The sequence below is a fragment of the Callospermophilus lateralis genome, chromosome 1 (genome assembly GCF_048772815.1).
Source record: "Callospermophilus lateralis isolate mCalLat2 chromosome 1, mCalLat2.hap1, whole genome shotgun sequence".
Lineage (NCBI taxonomy): Eukaryota > Metazoa > Chordata > Mammalia > Rodentia > Sciuridae > Callospermophilus > Callospermophilus lateralis.
In genome coordinates this window covers 143,498,989-143,520,571 of record NC_135305.1, presented here as the reverse complement: position 1 = coordinate 143,520,571, position 21,583 = coordinate 143,498,989, and the positions used below count along the sequence as shown (strand labels likewise).

Here is a 21,583-nt window from a genome sequence, read left to right as displayed (position 1 = left end):
GCAAAAGATGGGCTCCAGTGAAGGTCAAGCTCAGCTCGGCAGTGGTGTCTGATCCCAGAGTCCAGGTCTGTTCTGCTCCTTATGTGGCCTGCAGGATATCACATTGACAGTGTCTCTGATAGGTCTTCACATTGTTGGTCTCAAATGCTATCCAGGTCCTTCTAATCAGACATACATGGATACTGACATTGACTGGTCACTGTGAGGGTGGAACCACTGTACTCATCATTCCTCCTCATTTCTGAGCTCATCCCTGCAGAGTGTCTTCATCTTAGTCCCTATCAGCATTTGATGAATGCCCTTCTGTGCTAAAACCTCACTTGGCCAGCATGTGGGGCTCTACAGTGAGCCAGTTATCCACCTGGCATCTCACCAGGACCAGCCAGAATTGTTAGGGAAGTTTAGAAAATAGCACTGTGTCCCACATTTCTAATCAGCTCTAGGTGGATGTGCCTAACCTTGTGGGGAGCCACCTGGATTTTAATGTTGATTTTGTTGATTCAGATTCCTCAGTCCCTCAGAGAGTTCCTGACCCTTTTGCATGAGTCCACAGTCTACTTTTAAATGAGGAGTGAGTTTATGCTACCAAACTGCTTTCCAAGGAAACCTAGGGGAAGGAAATTTATGCTTGCTTCATCTTTGAACTCCAGGTCTTGGTCATCCAAAACAGCAATCACTTTTTGGATGTGGTATACATTTTTAATTTTATTTAAATTTTAATACAAAACTTTCAAAACCTTAACCCAGTTCCACATTTCAAGTGGCCATTAGACCCATGTGCATAAGGCAGAGAACATTCACATTCTCTTTTGGGCAGCTGCTCTGATAATGGCACAGTATATGCTCTGTGAGTTTGTATTCCTGAAACTTTTGGCATCATGGTTTGCATGCAAACTTGGTCTATTTCAAGGAGAGAGTAATAATGTGTCAATGGAAGAAAGTAGTTAAAATTTGAAAACTTCAATCTTGAAGGTTTGCAATTTTTCTGACTCCCCAGAGCTCAGAGATGGTCTGGAAGCCAGAACAGAGATCAGGGTGATCCTGACCATTAATATGTGACTCTGTTTTTCTTGCTAATAATAAATCCCTTGAGACTGAATAATTTATACAGGTGTGTTTAGCTTACAGTCCTGAAGATACAAGAGTATGGCACTGGCAAACACTTGGCTTTAGTGAATGCCCTCTTAGCTGCATTGCATGATTGGGGCATCAGCATGGTTGCAGGTGCAGGATGGAGACATCAGATGGGAAGACAGGAAGCCAGCAGGGATCAGATGATTCATTTTCTCTTCTTATATAACCAGGATCTAGCAAGGGTTTGAGAAATATATATTCCTACTTCTGAGTCTCATACTCTTAAATGACCTCATCACGTCCAAGGAGACCCTTCCTCATACAGGTTTCACAACTCTCATTATTACCATACTAATAACCAAGCCTCAATCACACAATTCTGTGCAGGACAAATATCATGCAATCCTAGTAACCATCATGAGCTTAATTGTGACAAAGAATGCATGAGACAATCCTAAGTAATGCTGTTGCTGATGTTTGTGTCTCTAAAGGTTGGACATGGAGCAAAGATTATGATTCAAGCAGTGATGAGGAAGAGACTGCAGGTAGGAACAGCCCTAAGGGTATGACTAAATGAGAAAGGTTTCCTTCTAGGAATTGAGTTCACCTAACTCATGTGGGAAATGAGGAACTGGCATGAAATAAAAATAAACAGAAATATGTATTGTTTTTATAAAAATAATAGCTAGTAGACCTCATGACTTTGAGCATCCTGTTTATAAGAAGACATTTTTCTGCTTTGACAGTTAAACACAATCGTCCATGAAAGTCCCACTTTGTCCTGAATTTGCCTCTTCTAAGCATCAAGTAGGTTGGCTTTTATTGTTGGCTATTTTTTTTTGGCATTGTGCATGAAAGAATTAAAATCTGCACTTTAGTTTTGATGCACAATGGAAGGAATCTAGTGGAACACACTTTCTTAAAGTGACTTTCTTAAACTGTAATTGAAGCTCTCACTAGTGCTAAGCAGTGAATAAGAAGTCACAATTCCCCTCTGCATGTTCTCTTCTTAGAGAAGCACTTTCTCTTCTGTGTTTTTCTACTCCTGGTTTAAAATAAACTCCCAAATGTGGGCAACTTAAAGAACATTGTTTCAGTGCTCCCTTGACAGGTCAGTGTGTTCTCCTATAAAAGAGTTGGGAGAAGTTCCTCCTTGAACATGTTTCTAACCTCCAGTCTTCATCTAATTGCCAAGCCCTGGGACTAGGAGGAACATCTGAATGTGCTTATATTCAAGAGGCCTAACTCTGGAAAGTCAGGGAGACTCTGGCTTCCTCTTGGAGGAACAGGATGACACAGACATCCCTACTGAGTACAGTGGCAGAATGTGAACTGGAAAAGAGCTCTTGTGATCCTAGATCTGTTTCTCATTGCAGAGGTGAGGTGATGGAGGCCAGGAGATAAGAGTGCAGACAAGAGGAAGAATGGAGAGCTTTGTCTTTGTCTCTAGGACACCAGGAGCAGTATCAATCAAGTTCTCACCTTGACTTTAAATCTGCCTTTCCTTTTTCTAAGGCCACATCATCACAATCAAGGCCATGGTACATAGGGAAGACGTAGAAACTGATGCAGAGGAGGAGGACAAGGAGGAGGAGGAGGAGGAGAAGGAGAAGGAGGAGGAGGAGGAGGAGAAGGAGAAGGAGGAGGAGGAGGAGGAGAAGGAGAAGGAGAAGGAGGAGGAGGAGGAGAAGGAGGAGGAGGAGAAGCAGAAGGACGAGAAGGAGGAGGAGGAGGTGGAGGAGGAGGATGAGAAGATGGAGGAGGAGGAAGAGAAAAGGACCAGTAATCTGTACGTAATTGATTTCCTGTTGGTTCTCTTATTTATCCTTTCTTATGTAGAGCCTCTGTAGCTTTTCTATGTTTCATATTTCCCATATTTATGACATTTGAAACATTATCATATTTCCCACATTTTCTAAATGTGCTTTCCTCATCCAGATGGTTGAGATCCTTGGACCTTCAATTTCTGTTAAATCTCTCTGCACTAACATTCTTAGTCTTTCCCTGGTTTTGACCACAGGCCACACCACTGAATCATGCTGAGCAATACAGCATGGCCATGTACAGAGCTTGAGTGTAGGGGTCTTCAGAAATATTGAGTTGTTGCCTGATGTATGAGACATAAACAATCTGGCTCTGTTCTAGAAAACACTGAGTAGCTGGGTTCTTCTGCCTTTGCTGGCTCTGAGCATGCATGAATTTACCCTTCCTTTCCTAGGTCAAGATTACACAATTGGAAAGTAGTTCCCATAACATGAATTGTTTCCAGGGGCCCTCTCCTGGTTTAAAATGTGGGCTCAATGCAGCAAAAGTGATAAAGCAGTTTAGGAAGAGGAAATTTGTGTGTGGAAAAAACTTGAGGGAGAGGAGAGGTCAAAATCACATGTTCTCTATTATTTAAGTTTCTTTGTTGCACTTTATGCAATCCATCAGAAGAAATAGAGCACTGAAGTGGCCCCAGTTACATGTGAACATGGCCATGCAAGAGGAGGTGCAATTTGATTAAAATCAGTGCACAGAGCTGTCTGAGGATAGGGCTAAAGAGGGTAGGGCTGGAGGAGCAGGGTCCTTGCTCCACCCTGTGTCATCACAGGGGCTGCTCCTCAGGTCCTCCAGATGTGTGCTACTCAGCCTTTACACCCAAATGTCCTAGAGAACCCTTCCCATTGCCTCATGTTTACTCTCTAGGGGAGCAGCCTCAGAAGGTTCTGAAGGTGAATCTTCATGAGAATTTGCTGCTGAGGACATTCATAGAGATTCTCTGCCCACAGACAACAGCCTCAGCTGAAGGCAACATACCTGCCTCAGTGCTCCCTGCCCAGAGCCCAGGAAAGATCAGGGCCCAATTCATCTTGCATTTCCTGAGAACAATTGTGGTTCTGGACACTCTCTGTGGCCAGCAACTCATCCAAAGTGACATTTTTTTCCCTGTTTCTGTGTTATAGACTCCGTAAAACACCTGGGAGAGAAGTAATTTTGGCCTCGGGACACGGGAGAGATGACACCTGTGGTGTGCAGCACCTGGAATTAGCCAGCAAGACTTAGGGAAGGAGTTGTTTTTATGGTTCCAAAGACATAACAGTCTATTATGTGTAGAATTTACAGATTTATGTATTCTTTGTTTATTAATTTTAATATTAGTACTTCTTGTTAAATTTTTAAATAAAATTATATTTCCTTGGTAAGAGTTGCTTTTTCAACTCATTCTGTAAAATAAAACACATTAAAAAGAAGTAGATGTTCCTGAGGTAGATCTCAATGAATTACAAAGGAGTTACCCTGGTGACCCCCATCACCATCAGTACTCTCCTCTCATACCCCTAAGTTTGCTTTTTAGGTTGTTTTTTAGGTTGGTATTATAATATTCACTAAATTAACAATGTGGGTGAATAGGTACAATAAAGAAATGAATAATTAAATTTCAAGGTAAGTAAAATCCCAACAAAATTTCATAAGTGTTCAATTAATTGATCCATTTATTAGCTAACTAAATATCAAGTCAAGACACCCAATATAAGAAAGGACTGGGAAACAATTGGCAATTTTCATTTATAAAAATTGTGGTTTTACATTTTTGAATCCTTTTCTCAAGAATAATTTTTGTTATAATATATCACATACATATAAAACAAGTTGGAAACATACATTATAAACTTGTACCAATGGTGATAAATTCATTAAATGACATGTATCTCATTGGAAATAGTTTGGTTTCCATATAGAGAGAGCATGAAAACTACTAAGATAATAATAAAGTCTAGACAAAATATATATATCTGCTCTACAAACATATGGGCATCACTCCAATCTAACCATGCTAAAATTACATAGTATTGTAAAAATATGTCTTAAAACTGTATACTTTAATAAGAAATAGTTCAATAAAGAATGATAATACAGGGACTGTGGTTGTAGCTAAGTGGTAGAGTGCTTACCTCACATGTGTGAGGCCATGGGTTTGATCCTAAGCACCACATATAATAAATAATATAAAGGCATTGTGTCCATCTACAACTAAAAGGTTTTTTAAAAAAGAATGATGGGCTGGGGATATAGCTCAATGGTAGAGCACTCGTACCTAGCCTAAGTGAGGCACTGGGTTCGATTCTCAGCACCACATATAAATAATAAAATAAATGTCCATTGACAACTAAACAAATATGTAAGAGAAAAAGAATGGTAATACTGAGAACCAAGGCATTCAGATTTCAAAATTCATGCTTCTTTTTCATTGATCCAATATTTTGTCAACTAAGATTTCAAAATTTGTTCAGAGCCAACATTAGTCATACATGTTACTCATCTAGTATTTCATAAATTTTCTTTCCCCATTGAAGACCTTTGATAAATGTCCAAAATATTCAGTTAAATATATATGAAATGAAGCTGAAAGAATTTATAGTTTCATTTTTCACTGTCACCTCAAGTGTTTGAGTATTACATGTTATTCAACTAAAACAACAAAATTAATATCATAATGGCACAGCCTGTATTGTAAATAAATTAAAACAACAGCATGTGTAACATGAAGTCAGAACAGTGGCACATTAAATGAATATGTAATTTAATCTTGGGATAAGAAATTGAAAGATGATCAGTACTGTGGGATGATTTGGGACATAATGCTTTACTCTACTGTTCAATACAGGTTCTAGAACCCCTTTCACCTACACATGGATGGAGTTGGGGGACAGAAAGCTGAGCTGGAAGACAACATTTTATTTGTCTTTTTTTTCACCTAGATTGTAAGATAAATGAACAGACAAGTCCCTCAGCCTGCTGCACTGACCACAGACAAGCAAAAGCAATAACCATTTAAGTGATCAGCAGGCAGGCACGGTCAGGTCATTACTGGGCAAAGAGTTCAGAGAACAGAAGTTCATAGGTTAGTTGCCAGTGTCAGCTCCACCTTCAGTCATAATCCTTTGGAAAGGATGGACACACATACTGTGCCTTCGAATTTTAGTAGCCACTGCACCTCACACACCATTGGGTTCAATAGAGTACTCGAGAACTGAAGTGGCTGGTGCCAACATGTAAGATATTTGTACGGTGTGCAGATCAACCCAGCCTCTGGCCCTGGAGGGACAATCACAGCATTAGTGTGAGGAGTTCCTTTTGGCAGGACAGAGGTTGGTATTTGTCTGATCAAAGGCATCCTTTTGCAATCCTTTTATTTTTTGTACCAACATTTAGGGTCAGCTGGAGAAGAGTACTCAGGGTCACTTCACAGAGAAAAGAAACAGCCCCAGTTATGATCCTTGGAGCAGCCTGGGCTGCTGCCAAAAGAGAAAAGGCAAGGTCTGGTGATTTAATGTGGGCACCTCTGCAGGTGTCATTCAGAATCAGAAGTTTCATCAACTACATCTTCTTCAGTTTTCCCAATACAGTGACACATCATGGATGTACCTTGTTCTCAAATTTTTATTAAGGATGGATAAAATAAACATTCTATAATTTTAACTCAGTTTGAACATTTTTCCCTTTCTGCTGCAGGTACCAGTATTTGCCTCAATTCTTCAGTGGCCCTCTATAGTTTACTTTGCTCTATCCTGAGCACTTTCCACAGTGATTAGTACATCTAAATCTTCATGTATATACTCCCAATTCAGTTTGCTCTATTTTGTTCCTCCTTCTCTTTATCTTTGAGACTTTGTCTCAGGCCATTGTTTTACCTCCCGTTTCTGCCTCAAGCTCTTTAGCTGTAAATCCTCTGGTGCCAAAGATCCTACTAAGAAAATTAAAATCTAAATATTTAAATTTTTTAAATTTGTTTACACAAATAGAGCACAGCTTTTCATTTCTTTGGTTGTAGATGATGCAGAGTCACTCCATTCATTAAATCATACCATACAAAGGGTAGTAATGTCTTTCTCATTCCACCATCTCATCCCCACACACCCTCCCCTCCACCTCCTCTCCTCTGCTCAATCCAAAATGTTCCATTCTTCTCTTGACTCTCCTTCAGAATGTTATAGACCTGATCCACTTATCAGAAAAAAATATTTGGCCTTTGGCTTTCTGGGATTGACTTATTCTGTTCCATGATATTCCCAACTCTCTCCACTTATCTGACAATGCTATAATTTCATTCTTCTTTAAGGCTGAGTAATATTCCATTCTGGAAATGTACTACAGTTTGTTTATACATTCAAATGTTGAAGGGCATCAGGATTGTTTCCATGGTTTAGCTACTGTGAATTCAGCTGCTATGAACAGTGATATCACTGCATCACTAGGGTGTGATTTTAAGTCTTTGGTGTATACATCTAAGAGTGGGAATGCTGTGTAAAATGGTGATTCCATTAAAAGTTTTCTAAGGAATCTCCAATCTGCTTTCCAAAGTGGTCACACCATTTTGGAGTCGCTAAAATCAGAATATTCTCCTACAGACACATTTAGTTTCTCTCATAACTGAACAATAGGCCCCAAATAATCAGAAAATTTTGCAATCCTCTTATTTTTGTACCGACATTTAACGTGTGTGCATGACTTTATGTACTCTGCTAATTCCTTTATCTGGCAGCTGCTGAGGTGGTTGAAGATCCCTCAGAATTTAGACAGGATGCTTAAGAGCTGCTTGTCCTTCACCAACTGCATCAGGTTATCTGGGATTACCATTTCCCCTGACCATATTCCAGTCTCCACAGACCACATTACCCTATGCCTTGGCATTAGTGCCAGAAAGAAGGTATGGGTGGGGGTAACTCTGAGAACTGTCTGCTGAGGACCCAGTGTACCTCTCTGCACTGGCTCCTGCTCTAGGCACAGAGCTGAGGACCATGGAGGCTTCTATATGAGCTACAGTGAATGTTGATGAATGTGTATGTATTCCAGTGTGAGGAGACACTGTGACATGCCACAGTGGTTCTGGTCCCCAGCTGTATGGACAAACATATCCTCTCTATATATGCTAATAGAGGACTTGGTGATAGGAGACAAAATCTGCTATTTAGGGAAAGACCCCTAGGAGATTCCTAATGCAGACCATGGCATTTGGGAACTGTCATGTCACCTGTTGTAGAGAATTATATGCCTTTTGAAGAACAGCTCATGGTGCAAAGCCTGTTGCTGGTAGGTACAAAATAACACCAGTCATCACTTGAATATGAAGCCAGAACTGTGTAATTTGCCAGTGAGAAGGTCAAGGAGGCTTAGCATCATGGATAATTTGCATCTGGGAAGGAGCAAGAGCAGGGCTCCCTCCCAGTACTCTGCATGGGCATATGGTAAAGGCCCCATGTTTCCGACTTTCCAGCACCAGACACTATCCCAGGAGTTCCATGTGTATGTCCTATGGGAGGAGGTGAGGCTTTGGGTAAAAGGTGAGCGTGACACTGCTGCTACCTGATGACTCTGGTCCAAAAATGTCTAATAAAACCATGAAAGCTGATTATGCAAAGTCTCCTAACCACATTAAATTACAGAAGCATGCATAATTATTTTAATAATGTTATATAACCCACTATAGTAAAGAAGTATCATTTCCACAAAGATAAGATGAACACTTATTTGTGATATAATGTATATACTTTTTCTCATGTCATTTCTTTAAAAAAGGTTTTATATATTTATATTACATGTCAATTTGGACAGTAAAATTTTCTCAGAAATGTTTGATCTTTTTCTATTTTCTCATTTACATTTTTAAGGTAGATTTACTTAACCAAATAACTGAAGCCGGATTGGTAATTTTCTAACCACTGAGTTGTTAACAGAAATAATATTCACCCTTTGATATTTGAAGCCAGATATGTAAATGTGATTTGTGTTTATTAGAATAAATTCAACTTTGAAGAAATTGGATGTTTGTTTCAAAACTACTCTTTGACCAACTATCTTATGAAAGTCCATAATTTAAGTAGTATACTAATATAACACTTCTAAATCTATATAGTATAATTGTTTAAAATTTGTATTTCTTATTTTTAGATGTACATGACAGTAGAGTGATTTTGGATATATATATATATATATATATATATATATATATATATATGGAATATAATTTATCATTCTTGTGGTTTTACATGATTCAGAGTTACACTGGTAGTGTATTCATATAGAGAGACAGAAGTTATATAAATAATCTAATTTGGGAGTATAAAAAAGCAGTCCTTTCACTGTTCAATGTTACAAGCTTCTTCTATTTTCACAGAAATGCAGTTGATTTTAAGTGACTGTTTTCATCATCACGTTTTTACTATAAAGAAAATAAACTCTCTGTTTGCAAAGTCATGAAGGTATTTTGATGCCAGGTCATAATCTCCAAAGAGTGACCTGAGAAGGAAATGATCCTGATGATGAGGTGGATCTTAATTCAATTTGTGTATCTCAGGTGGTTTCCTTCCCTATAAACACGTTTTCCCAAACAGCTCATGAACAAAAAGTCCAGCTTTCATGAAGAGAGAGTATTCATGTGGTCATGACAACATATTTCCACTCACAGAGGTGACCTGCCTATAGCCAGGTGGCAACAGCAGAACCCAACCCTGAGTTCTAATATGAGGTTATTTCCTATGGGAAGAGGCCAGGTACCTCAGAGCAGATTGATGACACTAGAACTTTCATCATGGCAGACTGACATTAGTTCTCAGTGAAACGTGCATTTACCCTTGAGGGAGCTTGTTTTCCTTGCCTGCAGTGCTTCTGCCAAAACTGTTATCCATGTACTTAGTGAACACCTTAACCACCCTGGTGATATTCAACATGGGTCTTCTGAACACAATGCTTATGTCACAGCCAATAAAGGGCAGTAATCAAGCCATATTCTTGCCATTACTACTCTTACATTTCCCCAACATTCTAAAACACCAGGTCTGACAAAAAGGTTGACTGGCTTTTGAGGAGCCAAAGATGAATCTTGGTGAGTGGTTACACCCATATCCAATACATAATGATGTTTGTGGCATATGCAGAATTCCTGAAGCTGGAATTAGGGCCTGGGACTGGGAATGACTCCACACACTAGTGACTCACTAGCACAATGTTTGATTCCCATTTCAGTAATTCAACCCTATTATTGATCTAGTGCAGAGGACTTAGTTCTAAACACAGGACACAAGAATGACTGCTCTACCCTGGGTTTAAGCCTCCCTTTTGCTACTCATGACAAGGAATCATTAGACCAATTTGGGGCTATTGGGTCATGATTGGTCCTGATAATCAGGGGAATTAGTTTGCCATTGCTGACTCAAAATAAGGAGGCAATGCATAGAAAGAAGCATGTTCTCTAGTACTTCCTTGGACTGCACTTAAGGTCAGAATACCAACACAATCCAACTCAGCAGGGCTATTGGTGCACCTATGTTGTATGAAGTGATGATTTGTGCCTTCCACCTGGCACTACTAGCTAGAGATCTACATTAGCCAAAGCATTTTTTTTGGTGGTCAAGGGAATTAGAATACAGAAGTAAGAAATCACCAATTAGAATTCTATGGAAAAATATTTTAATGTGAATATATTTGAATATGTTTTCCTTCCTCTGTCTGATTCTAGTGTCAACTAACATAGGTGTGTTAAAAATATGTAACTATCCAAGCCTGGTGTCACATGCCTGTAATCCCAGCTGCTTGGTAGACTGAAGCAGGAGGATCATGTTATCAAAGAAGACTCAAGAATAGCTTAGTGCCTTGCTATTCAGTGAGACCCTGTCTCTAAATAAAACACAAGATAAGGTTGGGGATGTGACTCAGTGGCCCATTGCTCCTGAGTTCAATCCCTGGTTCAAAAGGGAAAAAAAAAAGTTAACATTTTATTTCAATATTTAATTTACAGGAGATCATAGGTGGAGGACAATGAACATATTTGAGCTCAAAAAATGTATTTTCTTGTTTAAAAAAGATGCACATTTTTTGGGGTGGTAGTTTGGTGGATCATCTTATTACATGAAGCCTGGATATCATAATTATGTTTAGGTGGAGACTGAGTGATCATGGAAGTGGCAATGAGTTTCTGGTTGACACACATGGAATATGGTGCCATGTTTAGTTTAAAATGTGATAGTTTTAGTGTATTTCTCAAAATTGATCACATGTATATTTCTGGTAGTAGAAGGAACGCTTCTGTTGTACAAGCCATGGAGGCTAGAAGTGAATCCCTGCAATCTTGTGACTCATGCCTGCATATGTGTATCTGTTAGGCCACTACATAGAGAGGAGGGGTCAGGTTGTTTACATGTCCTTGGATTCACCTCCAGCATGGTTCTGATGCTTCAACTGTTTCATAACCCAGAATAACTAGGACATATGGCTCAATTTTCATTATAAAAATGCAAGGAATGAGTGGTACTAGATGGAGCATCAGGATATTTACCATGGAATTTATTAGCCTAGATCAGCTTTCTGAGTATAGAATGGCCTTCCTAGTTTATGACTAGTTAGGTATGTTGTTGCTGTGATCAAAATCTGACAAGAAAAAATGAGGAGGAATTTTCTTTTTTGTCTCAGGATTTGAGATTTGTCAGTTCATACATGGCCATCTCAATTGCTGTTTTTAAACTGAGGCAGAATATCATGGCTGAATGACATAGAGAAGAAAAGCATCTTGAATCATGACAATCAGGAAGCAGGGAGACCTCTGTCTCCCAGAGAAACCAGGAACAAAATAGAAACCCCAAAGTCTCATCTCCAGACAACCCATTCAGCCACAGTCTGCCTGCATATAGTTACCATCTATATCATTGGAGTTAACCACTGATTAGTTTACAACTCACAACCTTTTCATTTTTTCCTCTCAAGATTCTTGCATTGCCTTCCCCATGATATTTATGGCACACCCTATATCCAAACCCTAAGAGTCCCTGAGTGCCTTTGTGGGACATCTTTCTTCATTGATTTCTCTCCTCAAATGCACAGCACAGCCGGGCTTTCTGAGACCACTCTCGCTTCATCTCTAGATTTTGGAGGTAAGTGTGTGTTTGGTCAACATGGAAGTTATGAATCCTCTGGGCATCTTATTAATAGGAAGCCACTCAAAATAGCTATGGGGACAAAAGAAGAGACTGAGGAGTTGGAGGTTCAGCATTCAACTTTCTTCAAGCTGCTTTGGGCAAAATATCACCATTGACTTCCCTGACCACTGGTTACAGTCACTTTCCAGGTTTTGAATCCTTTGCCACTTTTCCAATTCTTCTGAGCTGTTTTTTTTTTTTTTTTTTTTTAATTGCGTCTAGTTCTGATGGGCTGCTGCCCTTTCATATTCCTGTCCAAAGGCAGGGCAGCTCCCTGCTGAGAGACCACTGATGACAAGTGACTCAGCATAAGGTCACCATAGACCCTCACATTCCTCATGGTCCTATTAGTATCTCCCACATGGACTTTGGTTTCATCTTTGGCATTTCATTTAATATTTCTGTTCTTGTTTACATGCTTTTATGTATTTCACGTGTTATACATTGTTTACTTAATCAACTGACTACATTTATGGATTTACCACCAATTTTAGTCTCAAACATTGTGTTTGACACATCTCATTCTGCAATGTACAATAAGTGGCCACATTTATTCTTATTTTTTAAATCTTCCATGCTTTATGTGACATGTAAAAAAGCACTACAATCCAGTCCTGACAGACAAAACAAATTAAGGTACCTTATTTTCTGTGAAGTTCATCAGTATCACAGTTTCCATGGCTGAGCTTTAAAAAATGAATTCTCAAGTATTCCTCAAGCAGAGAGGATCCTGCCTCTGAACTAAGGTGAATTCCAGGTTTAGGGCTATGAACTGAGGCAGATGAGAGTTAGTGTCAATCTGAGATTCTCCTCAGGGAGCCTGTCTATTTTTTTGCAGGGAGAAGTGACCAAGTGCCCCCTTCCCTCATGCAAGACCACATAGGAAATTCTTCCTGAGAAAGGTATGCATGGCTGGAGGTGGGAGGAAATGCCAGAGAAGACTGTGCAGGCAACTTTGGAAGACCCTAAGATAGAGAAGCCTTCCCATGGATGACTTCTGGACAGTGATAAAAAGTCCCCTGAGATTAACAGGAGGCACATGCAGTCATGCTGGGAGAAGGAAATAGACCCGAGGAGCCGCATATTCTCACACTGTGCTCCCTCCTACAGCATCTGAAGCTTAGTATGTTCTCCCTTACAAAATTCAACCAGTGTGGTCTGCCATGCTTACACATACAATCAGCCTCCTTCAGTGCATTTCCCTGGTGAGGTCTTCTTTGTCCCTTGGCTATTTCCAGTGTCCTGGGGTGTGATCCTGTGTTAGTCTGACCCTCAGAATATCACTGCAATGTCACTGCAACCCCAGACACAGATTAAAAACTCCTGATGTCCATTCAGGGACTACAGTTGGACTCCTCCTTTTCACCCCAAGGCTGGCCTCACTCCTGAACTCTGTGCAACCAAAGCTTCTCTCCTGGATTCCTCTGAATGCCCTTCCACTGACACTTGCTGGTTGAGGATTCACAGAGTGGAAGCCCCTCTCCTGAGGACCCCAAATCTTCTGTCCCTGGAGAGCCTATTGTCAGTATGTCTAGCCTCACTCTGTGCCAGTTGTGCCAAAATGTACCCTGTCCTGTGTCTCTGATTGGTGGCATTGACGGTGCATGGGAAGTCATGGCAGGTCACGTTCATGTCAACAGGTGCCTTGTTTCTGTTAGAAGAGAATCTGCCAAACCCAAGCCTATCTCCCCACATGCAATAGTGTACAGAAATTGTGTGAAAGTTTGTGTGGATGCAGGCTTCTTAGGTATTGAGAAACCAAGACTCATGTGTTCCATTTAATGTCATCACAGATAATGACAGACTTCTGCCAATGTGCTGATTTCTACATATATTTTACCCATTTTTTTTTTAGGTTCCTCACTGATCCACTAGCAGCTTCCATTGTGATTTGTTTATTTTCCCCCATCATACCACTTTTGTTACCTTTCATGTCCTTTTATTAATTTTTGAAATTTATTTTTATAGTGGTTTCTATGTGCTTTACATCAATACCAACATAGTTTGCAATGATGCTGCCTGAGTTGTATTGTCATGTTCCCTCTCCTCCCACCCTCATGTATTCCTTCTTGTTTATGATGCTGTTGTCATAAGTATGATGTGCATACTGGCATTCTTGTGTTCATTTCCATTATTGATTCAAACTATGAACTTTATTTCTCCTGTCTTTAATTCACATGGTAATATGTTAGAAACTAAATTACAAAACTATATCATTGTTAGGATTTATGATCAGCTATGTAAGTACCTTTAGCAGAGATATTAATTCTTCAGGTTCTCAAGTTCCCATTTCTTACCCTTCTTAAGTTTTAGGACTCCCCTCAGTATTGCATGCTGGGCAGGACTACCAGAACCCCAAATGAGCTCTGTAACTCTCCCATTTGTGGTGGTCAGCTCTTTTTCACTGTGACCATTATACCTGACAGGAAAAAGTTAGAGAAGGGCACATTAATTTTTGGCTGGTGGCTTCACAGGTCTCCATGAGCTTCTGAGTCTATCACAAGAACAGCATGGTAGAAGGGCATGGTGGAATATGTAGAAGAATAAAACTAGACCATTATTTCTCACATTGCATAAAAATCAACTGAAAATATATCAAAGAGAAATGGTGAGCCATGTCTGAGCATGTGAAACAGCAGCAGCAGTCTAGGCCACAAGGAGAACAGGTGTGGAGCCTGCCTGGGTGCCATCAGGGCAGGACAAGATCTCTGAGCAGGTGCCATTGCCATTGCCTTTGCACTGCCCCCACACTTCCATGGAAAAGGAAGAATAGTCATGGCGGTGTTGCTCAGGAGATGCAGCTTGCATGAACAGGGCATGTTCTACTCTTAAAGGAGCAGGTCACTGTGGTGTGTGGGCAGGTGTGCATAATGAATCTTCAGCACCAGGCCTGCTGTCAGCTCTGCAGCCGCCATGGGCATGGCTGGCCCTAGTCACCTGCTGAGCATCTGGGACCAGGCCCTAGTCACCCGCTGAGCATCTGGGACCATCATGAGGGCAAGCTGGTCTCTGCCACTGGAAGCTGTGGTGGTGGGTTCCTGAACATAGGTGGTGGGAGCGGCCCTGCAGGCAGATTGGCATGGGCATGGCTCCAGGCAAGTTGGCGAGCCTAGCTCTGCTTGTTGCCTCAGATCTGGCTCCTGCTGGGCTTTGTGCTGGCCTCACAGGCTTGTTCTTCTCTGTGCTTCAGAGCTACAACCAGTGAGACCCGTGGGTCAGTTGTGACATAGCAGACTGGAGGACTGTGGGCACAGCAAAAGGACCCAGGCCTGCAGGGCACAGGAAGATGTCTGTGAGGCACAAGGCTTTTCCCAGTTGGTGGCCTCATATGACAGGAACCTCCTCTTTGTGGGAGTAATGACCACCCAGAAATACTTCAGACTCCTGCTGTGTCCACATTCAGAACATGACCTAAGACAATTCTTGGGATAGTGGAGTTTTTCTCTACTGAGGGTTCAGACACATCTGTACCAATTCCAGAAGTGCCACTGTGGGGTGTGGATGGCACTTGCCCATCCCAGAAGACTTTTATGATGCTTAAGTATATGCATGAGCACCACTTAGACAGTGATCTGGAAGCAGATGATGATCTTTATATCAAAGGAGATTATCTGAAGAGATTTCTGAGGAGCTTGAATATCAGTGAGCCCCTGTTTCTCAGGCAGACAGGACTGAGCTCTACAGAAGTGTTTTGGGTCTTGTGAGATGCATCAGCTTTTTCTTAAAATGAGAATTCTGAAAAGAACAAGAAGGGGTACATCTGAGAACTCCATTACAGTAAGATTCTCCAAGCTATCACATTTAACCTGAACAAAAACCAAAGCTACCAGCATAAACTGCATAGCTACATTCTCAGTCAGCAAATTGCAGAGCAGCATCATCACACAATACAGTTCCAATGAGAAATCATCCTAATGAGCAAATACAGCAACACCGAGATGCATAAAGAGGACCAACATCTGGGAATCCTTGCTTCCTTCCTGAGGTTTCAGTCCTGCCATCAAGAGGAAATTCTGCAATGGGAATTTCTGACTGGGTAGAATTTATATTTGGCTGTGGAGAGTTAGCAAACCTGCACCCCCCCCAAAAAAAAAAGGAATGAACTCAGCCTAGATGGAAGCCTTGGGTGACATCTTCATGTAGGTTGTGGAAATGATCAAGGCCACCACCAAGACCTAGGAATGCATCATGGATTTCAAGTAGATCCTGTGTGGCTATCATCTTGTGGTGAATCCCATGTATGGGGCAGAGTACATTCTGAACCTGCTCCTTCTACACAGGAAGTATAAAGGCAAGAAGATGTCAGTTCCAGTGAGGAGGCATGCAGACCTATAGCAGATTTTCAGCAAGATCCAGTTTGTGGAGCATTAGGAACTAGACACTCAGGAGCTGGCCAACAGAATCTGAAAACCTATTCTTCCTCTCTAGTTCCTTGAATAAGCTTCTTCCTTTCCAGTTCCCTGGATCCAAGAACAAATGCAAAGAGCCCAAAGATTAAAATGTCATATACTGGATATTTTGACATGTTTATGAGGTTTCTGGGAAACTTGGGGAAGACATGTCCCACCCCAAATCAGAACACCAAAGTGGTTGTACTACATTTTAATTCTGACTCCAACCCTGATAAGGCTAAACTAGTAGAACAGATGAGAGATTATAGCAGTAAGTACCCTAAAAGTGATATGAAGATTTTGCCTGTGTCTGTAGAATTTTCAATTGTTCTGGCCCTCAGGGTGGGATGTTCTCAATTATTAACAAATCTGCACTTCTTCTGTGAAATTGACTGCTGTTTACCATGGAACTCCTGCAACAGTGTTGAGCAAATACAGTTTGGGGCCAACAAACACATTCCCCAATCATCTTTAGACAGTGTGATTGAAACATTATTTATGGTGAGAAAGTTACCATGGAAAACCATTTTTCCTTTTACTCAAAAAAAAAAAAAAACTGGCTTCTAAAGAAGCTGTGTTTTTGACATTACTGGTACTTAAAGGGATATCTTGCCCAAGTGGGTGGCAATTTCCATTCTCATCTGGGGATGAAGGATCTGGAAATCTTCAGCAATGTTCTCCAAGCAGGTTTGAAGATGTTCAGAAGCCAGGATGTAGGAATAGTGCATGTCCAGCACCCTGTCTTTCATGAACCCTAATCTGGATTCCCAAAGAATACAAAATGTGTTTGTGGTCCAAAGCATCATCACATGATTCCATGCAGCAATTAGCTGAAATGTGACTGGAGAAAAATAATCCAAGTTACAGTCAAAGCAGCCAGTCAACTCCGCTGGCCAAAACATTTTTAATTATCTATTTAAAAAAATTTTAGTTAGATCAGCTATTAAAGTCCATGCAAGGATACAATTTCTAAGTGATTTTCTTACATAAGACTCCTTTAATATTCAGCTTTGTGAACAAAATTGTGATTAGTGTTTGCCTTTGAATACGTATTCCTTTGAACATTATGTAGCAGAAATGTTTTGGATGATTTGAAATGTCTTGGATGAAAAAAAAAATCTCTTGAATGCCTTCCAGGTCCCTTCTCTACAGTCCTATGACAAAAAAATGAACATTCTCATGAAGTATTACTGTAACAAAAAGATACAAAACACTGTAACATTCTGGTTTTTTAAAAATATTGCTCAGTTTTGTCTCTTTTTACAAGTTGTTTTAAAGTCATCTCAAGTTCTAGTGCAGGAAGTTGAGCAGCAAGTGCATGCAACTGATGTTGCGGTCTGGTCTTATGGCAGTGTTGAGATGGTGAAACCTTTAATATCTGAGGATTGTGGAAGGTCTTCAGTCATAGATGGTGTACCCTTCAAGGGGAAAATGGAGTCCTCATTTCTCTCTCTCTCTTCCTCTTTTCCTTACCTGCCTTGAGGTGGGATGATCCTCTCTACCGCGTGCTACCCAACATGATCGACTTCCTTACTTCAGGGCCAAAGTGATGGAGTCAACTAATCATGGACCAAAACATCCATACCTGAGAGGCATAAAAGACCTTTTATCCATTTAAGTTGATTATTTCTGGTGTTTGTTAGAATGATGGAAAGCTAACACTGCAGGAATGCAGAACCAGAGTTTTATCCCTGCATCTCTCTTCCTATAACCACCTGTGCAGTCTTCCACTGAATGTCCAGCCTCCTTGGCTGGTCAATATTGGACTGTTCATGTCAGGTTCCATTCTCCACATTAGATGGAGTGATTAAAGTTAAAGAATTAAAATTTTCTCCAAAAAACACCATCCAGTTTCAGGCTAGCTTCATCCCAGGTGTTTTAAAAGGTCTGGTCCTTCCAGATCTTGGCTGTTATTGGTCAAGTCCAAGGACACAGATTTTATACAAAGCTGCTTTGTGTCTTAGGCAAGAAAAACTCCCTCTCTGTACTTCCACTAAGTCATCAATAGAAGGAACTCGAATATCCTTGCCAGGTTGGTGAGACTGTGATACCATATTCTACTAGGAGACAAGAGTCTCTCCTAATTCCTGGGGAGAGCTGAGGTAGGGGATACTCTCCTACCTAAATATTACCAGAGGAGGCAGGGTTCTTAAGGGGACTTGGATCTACAGAGCTAGCCCCTACCTGAGAATTCTGAGGCTCAGAACCATTGTTATGTCCCCAGAATAATACCATCATCCTCTGTCTCAGAATCCCCAATTCCCCACTCTGCAGTGGGACAATCACGAGAAATGAGAAGAAACTTAACTCCTTGTTTAGAAAATGTGTTATAAATATTTAACCTTGGCCTATTTTAAAACTTTGTTTTATGAAGTCTTCTACCATAAAGTGATTGTTAATTTTATTGTGTCACTTCAGTTTAGCCTTCTCTTAATGGTTTCAGTGATTCATGCCAAGTTTAGAAAGGTGATTTTTATTTTGATATGATAAAATCACTCTTCTATTTTGTTCTAGTACTTTTGTTGTTTTGGTGCATGTGTGTTTAACTTTATCTGGAGTTTGAGCATAGAGGCATATAACTTTGTTTATTTGCCAAATGGGAAGATATCTGTTGAATATAAATGAGACATTCATGAGATGCTAAACAATGACTTATCACATTCTCTCTGTGGTTCTCTTGAAGCATTCATTTGTTCCTGCTTCATTTTACTTTGTTTTGATTATTTTAGTTTTATAATATGTTTTTGTATCTGCTAGGAAATCAACCCATCATTATTACTGTTTTTCTAAATCTTAACACATATTCTCCATTTTACTTCTTGTTAAATGTTGGTATCAATTTCCTAATTCTCAAAAATCATTCTTTTGGTATTATGTTTGTACTTTCGGGAATATATGGTTGATTTGAGATGAACTGATACATTTATAAGCTTAGCACTTTCACCCAGGAACATGAAATCCTATCCATTCATCACATTTATGTCTTTGGTCAAAGAGTTTTGTAATTTATTCATTGAAAATCTGATTTATTTTTCTGGTTTATTTATTTATAAATCTTATTTATTTGTAAGTGTTTCAAATATAATTTTATTGAAATGGAAATTTCCCCACAATTCCATATCCTAAAGTACTACTGCTTATGCAGCAGAGAAACCTAATCATTTTTACATGTCACTCTTATGTTCAGCCACTTTTATTCTTGTATGAATTCTAACAGTTCTACTAATTCTCTTAAGTTGGATGGTTGGTTTTTTAGTGGACTAGCACATCATTTGCAGGAAATATTTTCTCTCTCTTTTTAGAATTCTTATAACATTCTTTCCCTTCATCTCCTTTCATTGGGTAGAATCTGTTGAATATTGAAAAGTGTGAATGAGCAACTTTCCTGATTTCTGATGCAAATGTTTTTTTTCTTTACGTATGAAGGTTGTAAGTTTTGAAAGACACTTTTTAGTAATTTGAGGAAATTTCCTTGAATACCTTCATGCAAGGATAAATGTTTCCTTTCTTATTCAGAAATAAGAGTTTGATTCATATTAATATGACACTAAATCTGTTTCAAAAAACCTCCTGCATATCTTCAATACAACCAGTGCTAATTAGTTCTGCTGATAAGGTAAATAAATAAATACATAAAAACGGTGACCCAATGTAATACATAATCTTGCAGTGTAAATATACTATCTTTATTTTTAAAGATAAACTCAGATTTGAAAAAGCCACCCATCAATTCTTAGAGTGAAACTTATGTAATTTCCTTTTTCTTTTGAATATCTTAATAAGTATATTGTGTTGTGGTATAGGGTCTAGGATATAAGGTGACTCAATTGAGGGGAAAGCATTCTAAGATTACTTCAGACCTCTGACTTAGAGACAAATTGCTGAAATGAGGACACTGCAGGGGATCCAATTTTCAAGGAAATAAATTTAGTTGGAAGCTGTTAAGTTCAAGGTGCCTCCAAGACATTCAAGCAAAAATAGGATCAGGAATCAAAATAAATGTAGATCTGGAGCCAAGAAGAATCATCAGAGCAATAAATAAGGATCTCGGACCTGGGACAGTTGTGCAAGTGCATAGTTAGGGTCAAATCAGAAACAGTGGGAAGGATACAAGGAAAAAATGCACCTGATGATAGTCTAGGGTCATCAGCTATGCATGGGTCAAGGAGAAAAGGAAGAAATGGGAGCAAGAGAGTAGGGCTTCTCCACAACCAAGGAGAAGAGAATGACCAGAAAAAGGGAACTCCTGCAGAGACATTAGGCTTCTGGGAAAGACCTACAGATTGAGACAATGGCCTTTTAGACCTTGACTTGAGAAGTTTCAGGAAAATATGAGGGTAAGAACTAAGAGAGTCTTACTGTGTTCCAGAATGCAAAACAGTGCCTGGCATAGGTGGGTGTTTCATAGAGATTTTGAATGTATGGATAAATGAATGGATAGATGGATGGATGGATGGATGGATAAATGGAAGTCTGAATGGATACAAGGAGTGGTCTGAGACATCAGGGAAGGTTTCATGAATGTGGTGGATTGCACTATGTCTCCATGGGTAGAAAAATAAGTAGAAGAGTCTCCATGTGGAGGTTCCTTAAGTCAGGCATGACCCAGTGTCTGTGGGTCCAGGGTAGAAACTGTCAGGGCTGGACAATTGGGAATTTGTGTAAAAGAGATTCAGAAGTTCTAAAGTGAGGCCAGGAGAGGTTGAGCAGGTCCAGTCCAGCTCAGAACTCTCTCCCACATCACATAACCACTAAATATTATCCATCAATAAGGGGTTTTCTGGGAAGTAACTGTGCTTAGCCTTTCTGTCAGCAGTGAGAACCCCAGAGATAGGGGACACACATGGCATATCCCAACGCCATGGGTAATGCATGCCTGGAACAGGGGGATGAGTGTCTGGAGAACCAGTCAACAACCTGCAGTGTGCCAAGGTCAAAACCCTACCAGTCATGCCCAAGAGTTTCTGCTCTTGCCCAATCTTTAGGGAGCAGATTCCAGGTGCGGACTCAATGGCTTTTAGTACAAACCTCAGTCATTGTGGTATGTCTTTGTGGTGGGACCCAGCTCACTGTTCTAGGTAAGTGGCTTTTCTGAAATTTTTCAATCTGTTCCATATCCTCAGGTCTTGGGAAAATCTATTTCTGCTCTCTAAGGGCTTCTTACCC

At 40.1% G+C, this 21,583-nt stretch overlaps 2 pseudogenes; one reads left to right on the top strand and one right to left on the bottom strand.

Annotated features, from left to right (window-relative positions):
- Positions 1-6,053: 6,053 nt before the first annotated feature.
- Positions 6,054-7,695, bottom strand: LOC143399331 (KH domain-containing RNA-binding protein QKI-like; annotated as a pseudogene).
- A 6,946-nt stretch (positions 7,696-14,641) lies between these two features.
- Positions 14,642-17,348, top strand: LOC143399325 (chondroitin sulfate synthase 1 pseudogene; annotated as a pseudogene).
- Positions 17,349-21,583: the final 4,235 nt, after the last annotated feature.